Below are 20,867 nucleotides of genomic sequence, written 5' to 3'. Positions count from 1 at the left end.
ATATATATATATATATATATATATATATATATTTGTCCTAGAACAGAAAAGGGATGGGGGTTGTAGTTTTATTCTATCTATCTAAAATTTAGTGTTTTTAAGTTTGAATCCAAAATAATTAAGCCCATGTTTCAGCGTCTTGACATGTTTCGCCTATAATCGAAGAAGATCTGGGGGTGTTTCCTTAATATATCCATACGAGACGTTTGAAGTTCTTGCGAGATCCTGAGTTCAGACGACTACTAGTATATTAATAGTATAAAATGAAAAACGCAAAATAATGCCCACAGTAGCCAGTGTTTATTCCAGACATGTTTTTTTTTTGGGGGGGGGGCACTGCCTCCCGGAGCACTGAGAGTGCCCCGGAGAAGACCAAAATAATACGTCTATAATATAAGAATAAATAGAGTAGTTCCAGCATGGCCCTTCCGAATACTAAGTGTGCCCCGGGAACATTTTTTTTTTAATAAACACTGATAGTAACACGTTGGGCCAGTTGCTAATGTATTATAGAATTTATACATATAATGTCCTGAAAGTTAAAGAAAGAGGTTATTTAAGACCCAAACAGTTTACTTCCATTGATAAATTCGTTCAGAAATGATTCACAAAAGAATTATGATAGGAAATTCAACTTTTCCAAACGACTATATACGAGCGACCCCGATTTCTGTATAAGTTATAGATAGGGAGGATTTCTCATTATCATATATAGTCTAACAAAATATCAACACAGGTTTTAACACAAACTTCGGAGGGATATGGGCTCCCTCGGCTCCGCCAGCAACAGCGCCTGTGCAGTACGCATAATTATTTCAAAATACACCTAGAAGTAAATCTAAGTTGACATATAACAACAAAGTTACAATAATAATAATATAATAATATGGGACCATCAATTTAGCGCTCATGGTTATGCTTTGTAGACTTGAAAGTGAATGATTAAAAGAATACAAGTATTTATGAAAACTAGATCATCGAAGAAACACATGATGTTTCCATAAAAAGCTATCATAGCCTATCATGGGATCGAACCAGAAACCTTCCGCACAAGAGGTGAGCGCTCTCCCATTCAGCTAATGCCTCCAACAATCATTAAATAAACATATTATTATTATTATTATTATTATTATTATTATTATTATTATTATTATTATTATTATTATTATTATTATTATTATTATTATTATTATATCAGAACATTAAATGGAAACGTGTGCTTTTTTTAAAAAGCCTGAAGTCAACCAATCAGGAATATGTTAATAAGAGCGTGTATTGCAAAACACTTACTCGTTTCGATGATTTTCCGAGATTATTTGGCTTTTTTTAAACACATATACATATATACAAAGTTGTCGCTCTACCTACCGGATGTTAAAAGAAAACAGCGTGACCAGACCAACTTCCGCCCCCGCCTAGAACTTCACTCGCTCCCAGTCAAGTCTTGTTTCACCTGTCGGGAAACACCGTGTGAAAACAAGTAGTGCAGGGTTGCCAGACGCATGCGGATTTGGTACTAGACAGAGGAAAACATAATACTACACACACACACACACACAGCAGTTCATGAATATTTTGTCAAGCATGAAGAAAGAAATACGTACACACAAATCCTTCCATTTTTCAAGGACAATAGGTCTTTTCACTTTCCAAGAAGACCACTGGAAACATAAAACTACTCGTTTGCAATGCTTCGCTTCATATAAAGTGACATTTGTGGATGTTTGGATGGTTCTCACATTACCATTCTTCAAATTATCGTGAGTTTGTTTCTTGAGTGAGATGAATTTTTAACGACTCGTATTTTGTATTAGGAACAGGAGTTTTTCTGCTGATAGATATACACGAAGATTTCATGGGAAGCATCTCTCATAAGAGTCATTTTGCAAATTTTACAGCACAAGAGATTATTGATGGCGCTTGTTCATGAGTATTCTTATTCCTCTTAAAATAATTAAGGTGCTATCAGGTTATTTGCTTTTGTTGGTTGCTAGGTTTCAAGAATTCCAACTTATTTTTGACAAAATCACGCAAACAACAACACACATAGATGCCGGAACTTTTTGAGCCAACGCAATAATCTCGATTAGGGCACTGAACCTCCCAATGTTTCAATCATTTTCGTGTTATTATTATTATTATTATTATTATTATTATTATTACTATTATTATTATTATTATTATTATTATTATTATTATTATTATTATTATTATTATTATTATTATTATTATTATTGACTAAATTAAGAAAAAAAACTACTCAAATGCATTTTCGTTTTTGGGACAGAAAAATATGACTGCAGGTTATTTAAATAGCATAAGTGTCCCCAAACAGCTATTCTCCTTGCTTCAAAATTTATTTATTAATACGAAGACAAATTTTATTTTATTTATTTATTTGTTTTAATGCTCCTAGCTTCAACTGTTTACTGGTAAGATTTTTTTTTTAATGTCGATTTATCAATATCTAAGTTATAACGATTTGCTTGTTTCTTGTTTTAAAATACTACGTTCAAGATTTCTTGCTGTTACAGCGTTTTCATTATAAATAGAAGAATATTACAGAAGAACAATATTATTGTGATAATTTCTTGCTGTTTCAATTCTCAGTAAGAAGATTGAGAATTTTAATGAATTGTTTTGTTTTAGTTAAAGTAGGACGTCGATAATCCGAACGTCAAAAATCCGAACGCGGTCCCTAGAAGCTAGTGACAGTACACTAATTTAATTTTCTTTGTGTGAAATCAGTGTTTTCACAAAAGCGCATTCATATGTAATTGTTTGTCATACATATTTTTATTTTTATTTTCCCTTAGGCCTATACAAGTTAAGGGTCTTCGCTACAGCGAAATTAAACTACCGCTAATTTTCAGTAGCGTAGCGTAGTATTCCGAAATGGGAATGCCAAAGTTAGTCACTTGTGTGATACAATAGTACTGAAATCAGTAATGTATAGCTATTACAAGGGGAAATATAGGATTATAAAATATTTAGGGAGGGCAGGCCACCCTCTTTGGTGGCCTAGTGGAGCATACAGAACTAATTGCGAGGATTACGTTAGAAGCCAATATGCAATTTTCTCAGCCCCTTCTTACCACTACCGTTGTGACGAGAAAATTCCGCCCCACTGTTTTATGAACATTGTTTCCAGTATAATTCTCTTTCTTTCTCGTGGGCAGCTTCTTTCTCCGCATACCATACTTCAATCTCGTTCTTTTTTATTTATTTTTTTAAAGATATATCGGCCCTAGAAATTTGTCATCTTGGGTCCGGAACTCAGACGCCCGTCCGTGAATATGGCCTAAGTGTATACGCATATCATTTGAAGATGCAAATAGAAAACACTTAAAACAACTCAGGGAGTCTGTTCCTGTGTGTCTATTTCATTGCCAGATATCCAGAGATTGAAGGGCCCAAGCAATCTTTGCGAGAAGTGGGGAGTGCTGGTTCTCATGACCTACCAGATCGGTGACAGTGATTCTGCAGAATGCTTTATATTTATGCTGGTGTGAGCTCCCTCAAAGAGTTTTTGGCTACGCCGCTGGGCATACTATTTATTTATGATGAAGATTAATAGTTTGCCTTTAATTACGATGCATTTAATTACGATTAAAGCATAACTATTTTTATATTATTATTTACATAACCGACATGCTTCAAAGAGGCATTGAAGTAGCCATTTCTGTTTTGTTCTATTTCCTTGACGTTAGCGCTCGTACGGAAACTATAGCTTAGTTCAAAACATATGGAGTTGGAAATACTTGAGAATATGCCAGCTTATATCTAAAGCAAAATGTAGAGTTGCAAGGGGTGAGGAGGAGTGAGAAAGTAAGTAGTTGGGCATGCGCATTCGACAGAAAGCAGACGAAAACCCCGATGCTTGCAGTAGGCCTGGAAGCCCAAGGAACATAGCATACGACAGGAGGAAAGACAGAAAATGTGCAGCTGAATGACGCGCATGCGTAGGTTCCGCTTATCAAAGTAAGGCGAGAGAGGGCATTCAGAACATTGCAGTGCAAATACTTGTGATAATAAAAAGTAAACAATTTATATATAATGAAATATGTACTTTTTCTTATTAACAGGGGATGCCGGGCATACCGGTGTTCCCTTATGCTACGCCGCTGCTAATTTTAGAGTTTTTCTGTAATATCTCCAAAACAAATACAAATATTCGAAAAGCAGAAACGTAGTGGACTAGACAATACGATTTTACATGTGATACCGTTATCACAACTCATCTATCTGCTTTCGATTTGTAACTGTAGATAGATTTAGCATTTTTTACGGGTTCTGTAAATAGCGGCATACCAAAAGCAGATAGGTGAAATGTGATAACGGTATCACATGCAAAATCGTATTGTCTAGTTCACTACGTTTCTGCTTTTCGAATATTTTTATTTGTTTTGGAGATATTACAGAAAAACTCTACAATTAGTGAGTTACAAGAACAGTGCAATTTAGTGTACGAGCAAGTTCTTCAGAAACTTTAAATTTAAGTAGCCTTAAGTACGGTATTGTAATTACTGTATGTACTGTATAACCACTGGATCGATAAAATAACATACCGTAGGCCTACATCATATTTAAGCCTAAATGGCATTTTCTTTGTCATTTTCGAATATCCGAACAATTTCAAAATCCGAACTACTTGTGTTCCCAATTAGTTCGGATTTTCGACTTCCTACTGTATTTAAAGGTAAGCAATGTTAGCTGCATAAATTTGAAATATGTATCATTTGGAGTGAGAAAGAGAAAACAGGAAGTGGGGGGGGGCAGGCTAAGAATTGCCTAAGGCTGCAACATATCTAAATCCAACATATCTAAGCCGATTAAAATCAGTTGGTTTTTCAATCAACTAACGCAATATATAACAATTGTCTTATTTCAATTTACAGAAACTAAATCTCCTAGGATTGTTGACTATTATTTACGAAACGCAGGTTTATTTTACTTTCAAATTAGGCAAAAATGATAAAAGAATTAGTATGACTAATTCACTTTACTTAACTCTAATCTGAGGCAATTTTAACACAATTCAATAACATATTGCACCAGATTTAAACGGTCGCTAGGACGTTATGAGGGTTGATATCCTTGTGTTAGGCAACCAGTAGAAGAGCTTCATACTGCGGGTTGATAGACATTGCAGGCGCTGTGCTTTAATGTGGATGGCAGAATCTATTGCATACTGGCACCTTCAAAGGCCTGTAGAGCCGCAATGAGGCATACTCAGATATGGATTTATAAGAATAAAATATTTCCATTTGACATCATTTATAACTTCCCCAAGTTTACCAGAAACTCATCGCAACATCTACGAGGGCTGTCTAAAAAGTATCCGACCTTTGGCCAGAAAAATAGTTGCGAATACCTGACAGATTTGGGACCCTAATCCTCTTCAAAGTAGGCCCCTTGTGCTTCCACACACTTAGCCCACCGATCCTTCCACTGCTGGAAACACCGCTGGAAGTCTTCTTTTGGAATGTTGTTCAGCTCCGTCGTCGTGTTCCGCATTATGTCTTCTCTACTCTCAAAACGGGATCCCTTCAGAGGCGTCTTCAATTTTGGAAACAACCAGAAGTCACAAGGAGCCAGGTCTGGAGAGTAGGGAGGTTGGCGAAAGGCTGTAATTCCATGTTTGGCTAAGAACGTGTGGATCAATTGGGATGAATGTGCTGGGGTGTTGTCATGATGGACGTGCCAGTTCTTCGCTGTCCACATGTCTGGTCTTTTGCGCCGGACTGCGTCACGGAGTCGCCTGAGAACATCTTGATAGTACTCCTTTGTCACTGTTTGTCCTTCCGGTGCGTACTCGTGATGCACAATTCCACGGGCATCGAAGAAAACAGTCAGCAACACCTTGATTTTGCTTCGCACCTGCCGCGCTTTCTTCGGCCTTGGAGAATCGGGATGCTTCCATTGAGACGATTGTTGTTTTGTTTCTGGGTCGTACCCGTACACCCATGACTCATCTCCAGTTATCACGGAATTCAGATACCCAGGATCAGTGTTGGTGGTGTCCAGAAGGTCCTGTGCAACGTCAAAACGGGTGTCTTTTTGTTCCTGAGACAACAACTTGGGTACAAATTTAGCAGCCACTCGTTTCATGTTCAAATCGTCACGCAAAATTGCATGTGCAGAATCTTTACTCATTCCAACATCTTCTGCAATCTCCCGCACTGTCAAACGGCGATCTGCCATCACCAAATTTCGCACCCGCTCTACAACAGCTGCATTCCGAGCAGTTTGAGGCCTGCCGCTACGCTGCTCACTCTCGACTGATGTGCGGCCATCTTTGAATCGGATGAACCATTGTTTAATTTGTGTTACACCCATCGCATCTTCTCCAAACACCTGCTGAATCTTACGAATTATTTGGCTTTGAGAATCACCCAGCCTTTGACAGAATTTGATGCAGTATCTTTGCTCAATTCGTTCAGTCATCTTGCGAGAAACACTAAATCCGACGAACACTACCAACAGCACCTCACTTCGCGACCACCAGCTCACGACTGGCACATGCGAACGCGGTGAAAAAATTCAAGCATGCGCATTAAGGTTTCTCCTTCCACCGTGCACGGTGGAGCCGCCTGAGAATCACTACTTTGCGTGGAAAAAATTAAGGTCGGATACTTTTTAGACAGGCCTCGTATGTATTAAAATGTTATGTTTATGCACGTGTATATTTGTTTATAGCAATGGTTCCCAATTACTTCAAAACTGTAAACGATACCATTTATATTTTTAAGGGAAAGTGCAGACCCCACAACTTTTAATTTTGATGTCTATGTAGTATAGTGTTAGCAGTAGTTCAGAAGTAGGCAACAATGTTAACAACTATTAAATTACAATCCTTCATTTATGTTGTAAGTATACAACATATACTAAATACTGTATATACAGATAGTCCACAGCATTATTTATATCTTTTAAAAATTATGAGATGTACAGTCAGCGACAAAAGTTCTTTTTGTTTGATAACATTTATTTTGGGAATAACGGTGGAACGCACACAGTTTCAGTGAGTTTTAAGGCTGGAACGTACAGAAAATTACATTCTTTTTAATTTACTGAAAACTGTAATCAAATTGTCCTTCCATTTTACGAAACTAATTTCATCAAACGGAAAGAACTTGTGTTGCTGACTGTACATAACGCCGTTGATTACCTATTGGGAAAAGTTGGTTTATAGCAATTCACTCCTTTTTTTGAGTCCTTCCGTTCGTTCTTCACTTGTGTCGGAAAAAGACATGTGGGAAAGAGGTAAGGAAGTGGGAAAGAGATTCATACTCATATTAGAATCATGCGTTGTACACCAGACAGCACAGTTTCAGCTAGTTAATGACTAAAACATTTGCACTAAAAGTGTATGTTTTCATCAAGGGCATGCTCATAAGTTGTGAAGAAGAGGAGAGGTCAGAATCAATGAATATGTAAGTGTAAAAGCAGGTTGTACGTATTGGGAGGTATGTCCGGAGAAGTATGTCACAAGAATTTACAGGAAACGCGCCATGCATCATAAATGTATATCTATATCAAATCTAAATCTACTCCAAGCAGTCTATATACCAATTTGATTTTTACTAATGTACTTAAGCATCTTTAAAGTCTTAATTCAAACTGATTTCTATATAACAAATATTTCTTATACTAAAATTCCAAAATGAAATTTCGTGACCTTTTCTTTCCCAAACCACAAAATTTAGTAACATTCTCAGGAGCGATTTGGGCCAAAGTTTCATGCATGCGATAGAAGCGTGCTTTGCTTGTGATTTGGTACCGTCTAAAGCAGACCATGGACATTTTTGGTGTTAAATTTTGACGTTTTATAGAACAAAATTTTCCAGTCTATACAGATAAAAAAAATCATAACCCAAAAGCTAAATTTCGTGACTTTTTCTTGACTTTCATGACCGTTTTCTGATTTCGTGACTTTTTCATGACTTTCGTGACCGATAGACACCCTGTTATAAATAGAAGCCAAAACAATCTAGTGTAGCTACTATTCACACAGTATTCTTTATACAGTCTTAATTCCAATTTACACTGGGAAATAACAGAAAAAGGGAAGGATATGTTTTAGAAGGAAGTTGGTCAGGGTCTAAGTCCTGAATATACCATCCCAACATTTACCTCATGAAAATAAGCAATTTTTTTAAAAAAATTATCCGAAATGAAATGAAATGAAATCTTTGAATTTTACGTCCCAGGGTTATGCCGGTTAGGTTAAACGAGACGGTGATTATGAGAAATGAGTGAAGTGGTGGAATGAAGAAAGTGGGAGTAAACGGGAGAAAATCCACGAGCACGGTGTTTGTCCACCACAAAGTCCACACGGCGCGAGCTGGGATCGAAACCAGGGACCCCAAGCACCGGAGGTGAACGCTCTACCACTGAGCCACCGCGCCCCCTAAAATTTATCCGAAGTGGATCAGTAAATTACTAATAAAAATGCCGCATCTAGCTGATTTGTTAGCGTTGGTGCCTTTGGTGCAATTATCCCGGATTCGATTCACGATGGAGATGTAGAAAAAATAATTTGTACTCGATCCATCACCATGAGACAATGGAGTTCTCAGTAAATTGTTGACCAAGATTTATCCAATTGAATATACAGCATCAACGGTCACAGCCCTTCGTGGAATTTAGTACTATTATTATCAATGTTAATGTTACGCAGTATTAGTTGTAGTAGTAGTAATATTATGATAGTAACAAACTCAATATTATAATGGCGCAAACTTACAGTCTCTATTATTTTCTCTATGTATTATACAGTCGACAGTACTCGTCTTCCAATAATCTCTATTATAAAACTGAAAGTGGCTATGTTTGAAAGTGACTCTTAATCTCTTGAACCGTCCGACCAATCTCGACCAAATATTTGACGTAGATGCGGTTCTAGCCTGTAGAACTTAGCGGAGGGGTATATAGAAAAAATAAATAATATAAAAATGATCGAAAATAAAAATATATCGGTGTCGAATCTATGGTTTTCGGGATCGCTGAGATAGACAATGACACTTCAGATCCCGTTTACAACCAAATTCAGCCCCGTGAATTGGGGGGAAAGGAAATAAATAAAACTGGTAAAAAATAACCGACATTAGTTTCGAATCAATAGTGTTAGGGGTTGCTGAGATGGGCAGTGACACTTCCGATTCCGTTTAAATTGATGCCACTAAAAACGAAAACAGCATATTTCACGGGTACCAAACACACGAGAACGGAGTTGTGCATTTAAATTTTCATTTTAACCCAACAAAGCGGGTAATCGAAGCTAGTTTTTAAATAAATTGATCAATTTGAACACAGGTTTTGTGCTACAGTTTCTTTTACCAATAACTTTCGAATGAATTTATCAGTTTGAATACAGGATTAAATTTCATTTTACCAATAACTTTGGAATAAAATTTGTGAATTTGAAAACGGTTTTTGACAACGTACATAGAATTAAGTTCAACAGAAAATGACAGACACAACTGGAAGATTTTGAATTTTCTAATACTTCTTTTCACAGTCCTACGAAACATATGAAAAACACAAGACACAAAAATATATCAGAATGAACACTTCAAGGAATCAGAAATATTGGTATTGCAAACCGGATGATTGGTAATCTTGACAAAATCTTTCTATTTTCATTTTATCAAATACAACTTCATTCTAATTGCTTCACACTTTTTGGCATATGTTGCTGGACAAAAGTTCACCGCTGATATTGCGTCCACCATAAACTCACTTGGTATGGTATAGTGGCCAGGGTTTTGCGATATATTGAACGATCGATAGTTTCAAATATCGAAATAGCGACATTAAAAATATTACAGATCAATATATAAATATTTTTCGATATTGCAATATTTCGATAATATTCTATATTTTTCGTTTTATCAATTTTTCTGTTTTCCATATTTGGGTAGTTTTTTTTTTCTTTTTAAAAAAACGAGAAATCTGGATCGCACCACAATTATAGCTAGGAGTCCTTGCACCAGAGCTGAACTGTTTTTCATTGAGATAACAATGCATTTTTACGATTATTGGATTATTTAACAAAGAAAAAGTAAAATAAAATTACACACTACTGTAAAAAAAAAAAAACTGGACTCCCAAAATAATAAATATTAACAGAAATTTATATTTTCCACTTTAAAAAAACAAAACAAACTAGGCTCCATATTCAAGATAGTTTTTCTCCTATGTTCTAAAACAATGAGGAAAAATACGGTATCTACACTAATTTGTATTTCAGTTACGCCCATGTTTATTTTTTCCTTTGGTTTTGGAAACAACAGTAAATAAGGCCAGATCTTTTGAAAAAGATAGAGCTTTTGAAAAAAAATGAAGAAAAAACTTCAACAAACAAGGAGATTCCATCAACTGCTAGCCAAGGTTGATAATTACAAAGACTCATCGCATTAGGCTAATGCTGTGTTTTCTTCGTCCATCCACTCTCGTAGAGCACACGAACTTCTCACTTTTGTAATTGTTAACGGTATAAACAATTGACGTCCTTATTCTGGTAGGAAATGTCAAGATATACATACATTCACTAGTGCCAAGAGGGAAAAATGTATTCATTGCAATAACTTTGCCAAAAGAGCGAAACGAATGTATGCATGCATATGGGTGGCATATTATTTGTCGCGTTTTACTTTTTAAGAAGGAAAAAAAAAAGTTCTTAAAATTTCCGCTATGTAAATAATCTTTCATTAAGATTAATCAGACTTGATGAGCTTGGCTCAAGGATGGAACGAATCTAATCTTGTCATTGGACATGACACAAGTCAAAAAACGAAATGCATACTTTATTTTTGTTTCTTTTTTTTATTATTTAAAATACTGAAAGGATTAGAATAACTTTATGCACGAATTGTAACGAAAATACTTGATCAGTGAGCAACATTTAAAGTTAGAAATTTTTGAATATTCTTAGAGCATTTAGAAAGCCACTTTTTAAAACTATAACTTTTCTTCAGGACTGAATTCATGGAAGTGCGAGGTAGGCGCAAAAATGAAGATATACTTCTTTCTTTCTCCTCCTTCCATTTACCACATTTTACAAACATGCAGGCGAATTTTAGTGATGGTAACATTTTTTTTCTTGCAACGGCGTCGGACCTGTATCTTACGTAGAAAACATCTGAAAAATCAGTGGGTGGTTCATTTCCCCCTCAACAGTGTCATTTCAGATTTTCCTTGTGGGGAGAGGGAAAGTTCTTCCTTGAAATAAGTTTTACGTTTTTACTCGGATACTAGTACACAAATGTTTAAAATATACTATATGTATATCTTAAATTAAGGGGGAATAGCTCCCAAAGGACGCCTCTCCCAAAAAGCAACTTTTAAAATTTAGATAGTGGTTCTGATCCCCAATATTCTCCCCATTCCCTTCCCCACGCACACACTGTCTAAGATATAGTCTTAATTCAAACTTCTTGTTACAACATCGTGCTCGTGGGTTTTCTCGGGGTACTCCCGTTTCCTCCCAGTTTATCATTCCACCAAATCTTCCATCATCATTCACTTGCTTTAATCATCGTCTTCCTTAGCCTATGAGGCATAATCGTGGGCGTTAATTTCGAAGATTTCGTTTCATTTTTTTCACACTTCTTGTTTTTATGATCGTCCACATTGGTCTAATGCCTAGTGCATGTGCCTATGATGCACAAGATTCCGTGTTCAAGCCTGGGTGGGAAAGCATCGAACTCACTATAGTGGGTCAAATTGCACTTTAAACCGTGTCTCGTCCTGTATATCCACGTTAAACTGTGGTTCAGATTCTACTTTAAATTGTATTATTCTACATATCACTGCTATACAATGGTTCAGATTCCAATTTAAACTGTAGTCTCGTCCTATTTATTTTCGGGTTCATATTCCACTTTAAACTGTAGATCTTATTCTACATATCTCGCTGTACAGAGGCAGAGCTAGTTTTCACTTTAAATTGTAGGTCTCGTCCTGTATATCCACGTTATACAGTGGTTCAGATCCCAGTTTAATCTGTAGCTTTTATTCTACAGATTATCACTATACAATGGTTCAGATAACAATTTAAACTGTAGGTCTCGTCCTATATATATCCTATACAGTGGTTGAAATTTCAATTTAAACTGTAGCCTAGGTTTCGGCCTCTATAACCTCGTAGCTGACAAAGAATGCAAGTATAAATCAATTGTACGATATAAACTTTTCTACAAGATTTTCACTGTTGTGTGGTTTAACATTGTCCCTCAAATCCTCCTAAAGTCTTGATGGACTTCCGAGTTATCCTTCCCACCCTTTCCTTCTGGATGTGTGATGAATCTTCTTGTTCGATGAGCTCACTCGAACCTTAGTTACGGGAAATCTGAGTTAAATTCTCGGTGAAACTTATGTGGTTCGGATCTCAACTTGCTCCACGTAGCCTCGGTGCTGAAAAGGACACTTTGTGATTGATAATAATGAATTTGGGACTTAAAACAGTGAATTGTAGTGATATTTGGATAGGACACATACTAGTTTCTAAGTGGTCTTGACCTGACTACGGTAGGTCCCATAGTTTGGAAGTTATGGACCTTTAAAGTTCATTTTTTTCATGTTTTCGGCAGCCTATAACTCCGAAAGGAAGCATTTGTGCACCCAGGTTGGTCTATACTTTTTGTCTCTTATCTTGGTGTCAGGAATCACCTCCCAAACGTTGTCGGTGTTGTTTTGAAACACCCTGTATATAGAAGTGAGTATTGTTGCTGAAATTGCAGATGTACACTGGCGCAGTCACTTTGAAAATTGATTTTAACTTTTAAAAAATTACGGTAAAAATTAAGTGTGTCGTTCAAGGTGTAGACATATAGGCCTTCTGAGAGGTATAAAACTTTTTTTTTTTAATTCTAAAATTTCGTAACTAATCCATGATGCTGCGTGACAATAACAGTGTGTCGCGACACACAGTTTGGAAATTGCTACTGTTGAAACTATATGTTGTTAAATCCGAGTCATTTATTTATCCGCGTGTTGATTATGTTTTCCATATTATTAACAGCAGGGTGTATATAATTTTCCAGAAGAAAGATCAGGATGCGGGGAACACTTACGTGTCATTATAGAGCAGTTATTCGAGCTGTAATTGCAGTGAGCACTGTTAGATTCCACTGATGAGATGGGTGTTTTGTTTAGCTCTTATGAGGGAGGTCAAGGTATTCGCTCCAGACTATCTTCAACGTTATTCACAACCTCTGCCGTTCGAAGACACAGCAATCTTACTGTTAAAAACGGAAGACATTATTTTTCTTTTTGGCACTGCCATATTTTAATGGAACCAGTATTTGAAAGAAGAAACGGAAGAATGTAATGAAACATACGAAGAAGAAAGAGGTAAGCGAAAAATATTGAGAAAAGAAAACTGTGACTATGATACAAACATAAAAATTAAAATTGTGGCTCCTTCGTGGGTATATGGTTACCGTTCTCGCTTTTGATTCGAGTGGTCGATACTCGATTCCCGACTTCGGGAGCCTGTGAGGTTTGAATTTAATGTTAAACTGAATTTCATGTCTCATATATATAACACTGAAGAAATATATTGAAATATAAAAGGCTATAAACATATGTAAATCGAAGAATTTTAAAAGAATGAACCTGAAAAATGTAATTTTTACTTTCTTCCTGCTATGCCTTTTTGACACAAGTGAGTTTGCTACGTTACTCCAAGTTCACAAAACAGTTCAAACTACATTCAACGCTACAAAGATCCAATACAGGTCGTAAAAGAATCAAATCAGTTCTGTCTTTGTTTAATTTCGTATAGCACTATAACATCAAATACATAAAAATCATAATTGTATGTTTAAAATGTTGACGCCACTCTGTGCTGATGTTTCCTTGTATTGTCAAAATATTTAGCTTTTTTTTCAAGCTTTATAAGGAAGTGCATGAGTATGAATAGGGGGATTAATGGGGACGTCAGCAACGAGGCTATATGTCCCCGTCTCGAATATAAGGAAGTACAGTGGACTCTTTTTAATTCGAAGTCCAAGGGGACACGAAAAAACTTCGAATTATCCAACAACATTCATTTTCACATACATAACAACAAACAAACCAAAGCACTGTGCATCAAAAACATATTCATATGATATAGACTTTACCTTTAAAGCAGCTTATTATTTGTGTGATCGAATACCGCAAACTAACAAACCACATTGACTACACATAATTCAAACTACGTGTACAATGGAAAATATATTTACGTACAACACTACAACATACATTGAATAGCCCGAACAATTAAATACCAGTAACAATTTGAATATTCTGTTCTCACTTTTAAGAAGTCGTAAACCTCATTTGCTTAAATTTGATTGTTTTTGTACGGTCAATCAACCTTGAATTTCACGTATTGTGTGTAATACAATATTAATAACATTTGGTTGACTTTATCAATAATTCATCTTAAATTTTCAACCAATTCTGAAACAAGATGAGATTGGCACACGTTCTCTATCTTTACTTCTTCCCCAACTCACCTTCATCTTTATCATTACATAGATTTTCTATTTATCTTTTGTATTACTCTTCCCTATGGCTGCATCTGGATAACTGAAAACACGTTAAAACTGTATTTCTCTGTTTACATCTGTCCAACATTAAAATTTTTCAACTATATTTACTTCGAATTATCCAAAACATAGGTTCAAAAGTTCGAATTATCCACGATTTTTTACTATTGTTTTCAATACAGTTTTCAAGGGGAATTGGCTTCTGTTCGAATTATCCAATATTTCGAATTATCCAAGTTCGAATTAACGAGACTCCACTGTATATCGAACAATTGTTCCGTGCCGGATTGAAAGCTATTATATTGGAATATATTCTTATGCCTGGGAGTGAATTTAACAAATTGTTTAGTTTGGTGATCAGCATTTGAATTTTAGTTCGTTTGCCTTAAAAGAAATGGCAGCCCAAGTCTCTTGTCTGGCTACTGGATTAAGACCTGAAATTTCGTGCACTGTTCTCTATAGATTTCAAGATTCTTATCTAAATAGGTAAGCTAGAGTTTTCCTAGTTACCACCGAAATTTAATCTTGGTTTATCTCTACATCATGCACTGTCTGTAGTTTATACAGAACTTGAAGCAAACTTATTTCTCCCCAAAAGAAACATATATAAAATTATAAACCTGGCACACGTGGAAAGTTAGCATGATTAGTTTCTGTATTTGAATCTCGTGGCTGATCATTCTTAGTCGTAGTTTAGTCTTCCTGTCTCAAAAAACAAATGTTGGGATGGTTTGTTTACATACCGGGTGCTCTAAAAATGGCGCCCACAGAGCACTATTCTACAAGTCAAAATAAAGCGATATATATATATATATATATATATATATATATATATATATATATATATATATATATATTTGTATACCTTTCGGGTCTTCGTTTGGAGACATGATTTGCTCTATGTAGGAACATCGCAAATAAAGAACCATAGAGCAGATTTATCAATCTACCAAATAGTTACATCAATTCATTTCAGTTCGTTTCAAAAGACAGCTAAAGTCGATATAGATTGACACTAGCATTATTTATTAGTGTAACAATCGATTTAACTGCTTGATGTATTCGAAGAGCAATGCTAATTGTTCCAAGTTAATCTGCGACGTTACCACATTGTAAAATTTTGATTCCTCATAGTGACGGAAGGAGGCCCCGGAGGGCATACCAACATATAACATTTTTGCTTTATTTTGGCCTGTAGAATAGTGCTCTGTGGTCCGTGGGCGCCATTTTTTTTAGAACACCGAATATAGCTACACGCCTTGGCTGGTCTCTTCACAAATATACTTCCCAGTCTTCAGTGGTAAGAGCCAGTGGTGTAACCAAAACTTATTTTGGAAGACACTGTGACAAGAGAACTTCCTTTATATTTGTTACATCAAAATTAATTTCGCTAGTATCAATTGCACAATACAGAATCTTAGAGAAAAAATGGTGTGGTTTCGTGGGGCTGCTCGAGAGGAGTGATGCAGAATGTGTGAATGGAACACAGAGACATATTGACATGCAAACGCACTTTAACATGTTTTTCGTAATACAATATTGGATTCTAGTAGAACTGCATTTCTTTTTGAAATGAAATAAACTATTGAGTTGTTAAACAAAGCAATGCATCATTCAACCACCCCACCCAAGTGCAATCACTCCTGTACAGGAGGCCTACGAATCCCCATCATTTTTTCTTAAAGACCATGTATTATCTTTTAGAAATGGAAAGATAGGATCCTTCGATGCCACTATTTCCGTCTAGGATGAAACGGTTCTAACAGCTCATATTATTAATAGATTGGTTGGTTGTATTAGGTTTAGTGTCTCTTTCAGCGTCGAGGCTATTTAAGGCGTGATTCTACAGTTTAAGGTGGAATCCAAACCATCGTAATGCGTTCAATGCTTTCCCATCTGCAATCGAATCCGGGGCCCCGATTTATTATTGTAAAAATAACACAATATGGGAACATAATTCTTTGTATAAAAAGATTCAACAATGTAAGCCTATCATCATTTTTCTGCGTTTTGGATTAGGTTAAAATTATATTTCCTGCAAAATGGAACCTAAGATGTCAGTATGTTTCTTATTGTTTGAATTTTATGCATCAATATATATACAGTTAGGATATGTAAATTATGATGCAGATCTAAAGTAACTTAACTATTTGCATAGCATATCCAAGGCAATATGAAACAAAATTTAACCATATTAGTGTAGTTTCTTCTCTTAATGATAAAAAAAAAAAAAAAACAGTATTCAAATAAAATTTTAAAAAAATATTTTGCTAATGTACACTTTTGAATATTATTTTTCATTATTGTCCGCTTAATTTTAAATAATTTTCAATGAATTTAGTAATATTTTATAAGGTAAATATTGAGTCAGTGCTTGCAGAATTATATTCGTTTCGGAAGTTGGAAGTTTTAATGCTTTTAGTTTTAAATATTAAAAGAAAAAAAATCAAATAAGATACGTACGACCTGTTGAAGCAATTATTCTCATTTTTAATCACGTTTTTCATTCAATATTTAATCAGTATTTTGCACTAACTAGTTTCTAGTTAATTTTGAATTAGATTCTAATTATGATGCCCCAACATTGGCATTAACCACTTGGATTATTTACTTAAAATGGAAGTTTTTCAAGAGAGAACTCTGAAGTTTAATCTGTCTTGAAAATTTCATATTTGTTTTATGATTGCAACCAAAAACACAGTTAGAATATGAAGCTTCTTTTCTAATGTTAATAATAAATAACGTTAAGTTCATGCGATTTACATGATATTTTAAAGTTCAAAGTTCATTCCTTTAACATTTCAGTTTTGGAGGTATACCACTTAGCATCCAGGTGGTCCAAACGCTGATGTGCTAAGTTTGACTCTTCTCAATCTCTTGACAACTTATTTAAGTGACTTAATTGACGATCACACATTGGTATAACCATAGGCGCTGACTTTTAAGTTTCTCAATCGGTGCTCAGGCGTCTGCACTAATGCCAAATATTATTATTATTATTATTATTATTATTATTATTATTATTATTATTATTATTATTATTATTATTATTATTATTATTATTATTATTATTACTAGATTCAATAGACCAATTGTTCTAAAATTCTTCCTAAGGGGCGAGAAAGATGATCAAGAGCTGCTGAAATAAAATGAACTGTGAAAATATTTTATCTTGAAAAGAATATATATATATATATATATATATATATATATATATCACGATTTCCTAAGCTTTATATTGAACAAAATTCCTAAATATTAAGATTTTGTTTGTGAATTTTAAACGCGTTTAGCAATATTGGCCAAAATAAGAAAATGGCAACTTATTAAAATAATAATGATTACAGTCAAACTTTTACAACGTTTTAAGATAATCTGAGTGAAAACAGAAAATGATTCAACTGGCTTGTAACTTTTGTGTAAAACATTTTACATGTTTTAAAACATAAATTATCAACATCAAATGCCAAGTTCTTTAAAGAAATAATTATATAAAATTACACACATGGATTATTTTATCATCATTGTAATGTTACATCGCTCGATTCTCGATATGCCGTAAACCTGAAGTGTCTAAAATAGATATTGATAAATAATTATTCAATACATATGCATTCCTATCTAAAATTAACTTGAAATTACATGCACTATAGATTCTTTTTATTATTCACTGCATGAAAGTGTAATTTGGAAGTTAATTCCAACGCAGAAATTCAACGGGTGCTCGCTCATCATCCATTAAATATCTCCAATTTGTGCATGAACCCTGGAGCACCCACGTAGTCGGCGCCTATGGGCATAACTGTTCGAGACATCTATCAAGAACGTTTCGAGATGTATATGATAGCTCTCTGACAGTGGTATAATTTCAGATTTTCCGGGGAAGAGGGTAAGACGCTCCACCGACATAAGAGTTCCACGTTTTTCGTTCAAAAGATTCAATATATTTCAGGCAAAATATTCTTGTAGACCTTTATCTGGAAAACTACATATAGTATAGCCAAACTCAAACTACCACTTAACACAGTGTGATGGGCTTATTCTGTAAAAAAAATACGAAAACTCGATTTAAGAGCTGTTTAAAAATTTTGTGGTTTTTGATCCAAAAATGCATCGAAAGATCCAATATATTTCGATCAAAAATTTTCTTGCACGCCTTATATCTGGAGAAGTCAAACCCACACTATCACTTAACTCAGTATGACGTGCTTATTCTGTTCAAAAAAAAAAAAAAAAAAACTCGATTTAGGGGCCATTAAAAAATTTGGGGGCCCCTGATCCAAAAACTAATTATTGGCCCCAACTTTTGATGCATTTTTGGATCATTCCTAAAATTTTTGACCAAGACCGTAATCTTTTGATACCAAACTCAGGAGGGTAATTACCTGCTGCCCTCAAACCACATACGAAGTGAAGGATCTAGTAAATTCTGAACTAAGTGATAACGTTGACTACGTCTATAAATGATCTAAAACAAGTCCTTTATGAAACGGATTCCTCAAGTACGATATAACTAGAGACATGACGAATATTGAACTCAGGACTACGCATAGCAAGACAAATGTGTTAATGATTATTTAAAAATACAGGGTCTATCTTGAATAATAATAAATTATTTTCTTTTGTTCGTTTCTTTCCTTCTACATGCAACAACATGTACAGAATAACGACCAAAGACTGGATTCTACCCAATGCTGTCATTCAAATCACTGAACAACCGGTTCTATGAGCAATATAGTAAGATGATTAGTGTTAATATTATTACTATATGATTTTGGTATTATTGTTATTTATTCCAATAATTCTATTAATGTTAACTATGATTAAGTCATATAGCATACGCTAACGTTCTGAATATTTATTTTTTTTCTTTAAATAATACTAGTGAATTCATTTCTTTCTTAAGTTCTGGATCTAGAGTGAGGGAGCAATTTTAACAATCGGTTCGTGCGAACAGTCTGAATAACACCATTGATTCTACCAGGAATCGAATTCAGGATCACAAACCCCAAAAGTGAACATGTTAACTTTCGATTACTTATGAGCTAAAAATTAAGTGTTTAATTTAAGTATAAAATTATTTTTGTTCCGAAACCTCTGTCTACTGTCAAACAACTTCAGGTTCATGGGATCAAAGTTTTTTAATAGAATTTTATTTGATGAAAATACCTAAATAATAATATCTCTGCTCCCGCTAAAAAAAAAAAAAAAAAAGTAATATCTTCCACAGATATTTTATTTCCTTGTATGGATTAAGTTTGCTTTGAAACTTGATTAGAATAGAGGATAGTTGGAAAATAAGAATTCGATACTTTTTTAAATATATAATTTGATTTACACTATTCGCTGAGCATAACAATACGCAATACTTATTAACGTGTAAAAGTTTCGCCAACTACCCACTTGGCTTCATCAGACACTATCACTTTTTTAATTTTCTTTTCAGAAAACTTATTTAAAAATTAATATACCTACTTGTTTTAATTATTCCTTTACTATAATGTTTATCTCCATCAATCATTGCCACTATTTTTTAAACGTAATAATTATACAGTTTTATATATTTATTGAGGTATTTATAAAGTTGTAAATATTGTTATCTGTAATAATATCTAACATTTGTTTACTTACCAGGTGCTCGTACCTCGCGCTTCCCACGTCAATTCAAAGGTCGCAAGCAACTTGCGTGAACCATTTAGTCTATCCAAAGAACACTCACTCACTGCCTCAGTCTTTCGCTCGCTTGTTCTAAACGGGATTAGCAGCCGTCCCGCCAGTCACCAACCTCTTTGTACAAAAACACAAAAAAACAATTTGAGCGCTACAGTCCGTCACCGACCAATGCTGTGCGGCAACTGTACAAATGAGCGGCTCTCACATACACACAACAGGTAGAACACCAGAGTGACAAATAAAGGTTGCCAGTGCTTTGTGATATTACAATCGTCTTCAGCAGCAGTTGTTCGTACAGTCGTGTTTAAAATAAATTGTACACCCAGATGGGACCCGGACAAATCTGCCAATTACCAAATGCGCCAAACGCGAAAATGACCAAATGTGCCAATTGTGAAAATGGACAAATCAGCCAATGGACAAATCTGCCAATGGACAAATCTGCCAATTGACAAATCTGCCAATTACCAAATCTGCCAATTACCAAATCTGCCAATTACCAAATGCGCCAAACGCGAAAATGACCAAATGCGCCAATCGCGAGAATGGACAAATCTGCCAATGGACAAATCTGCCAATGGACAAATCTGCCAATTGACAAATCCGCCAACTACCAAACCTGCCAATTACCAAATCTGCCAAACGCGAAAA

General features: G+C 35.0%; 1 protein-coding gene across 1 annotated transcript in view; it reads right to left on the bottom strand.

Annotated features, from left to right (window-relative positions):
- The window catches only part of LOC145685563 (uncharacterized), a 160,805-nt gene extending 140,398 nt beyond the window's left edge, over positions 1 to 20,407 (bottom strand). Inside the window, exon 1 of the mRNA XM_081757958.1 lies at positions 20,175 to 20,407. The gene's annotated coding sequence lies outside the window, so the exon portion shown is untranslated. The remainder of the gene's footprint in view (positions 1 to 20,174) is intronic.
- Between the last annotated feature and the right edge of the window lie 460 nt (positions 20,408 to 20,867).

Source organism: Thermobia domestica, chromosome 1 (genome assembly GCF_964235325.1).
Source record: "Thermobia domestica chromosome 1, izTheDome1.hap1.1, whole genome shotgun sequence".
NCBI classification, from domain to species: domain Eukaryota; kingdom Metazoa; phylum Arthropoda; class Insecta; order Zygentoma; family Lepismatidae; genus Thermobia; species Thermobia domestica.
This window is presented reverse-complemented; position numbering and strand designations above follow the sequence as displayed.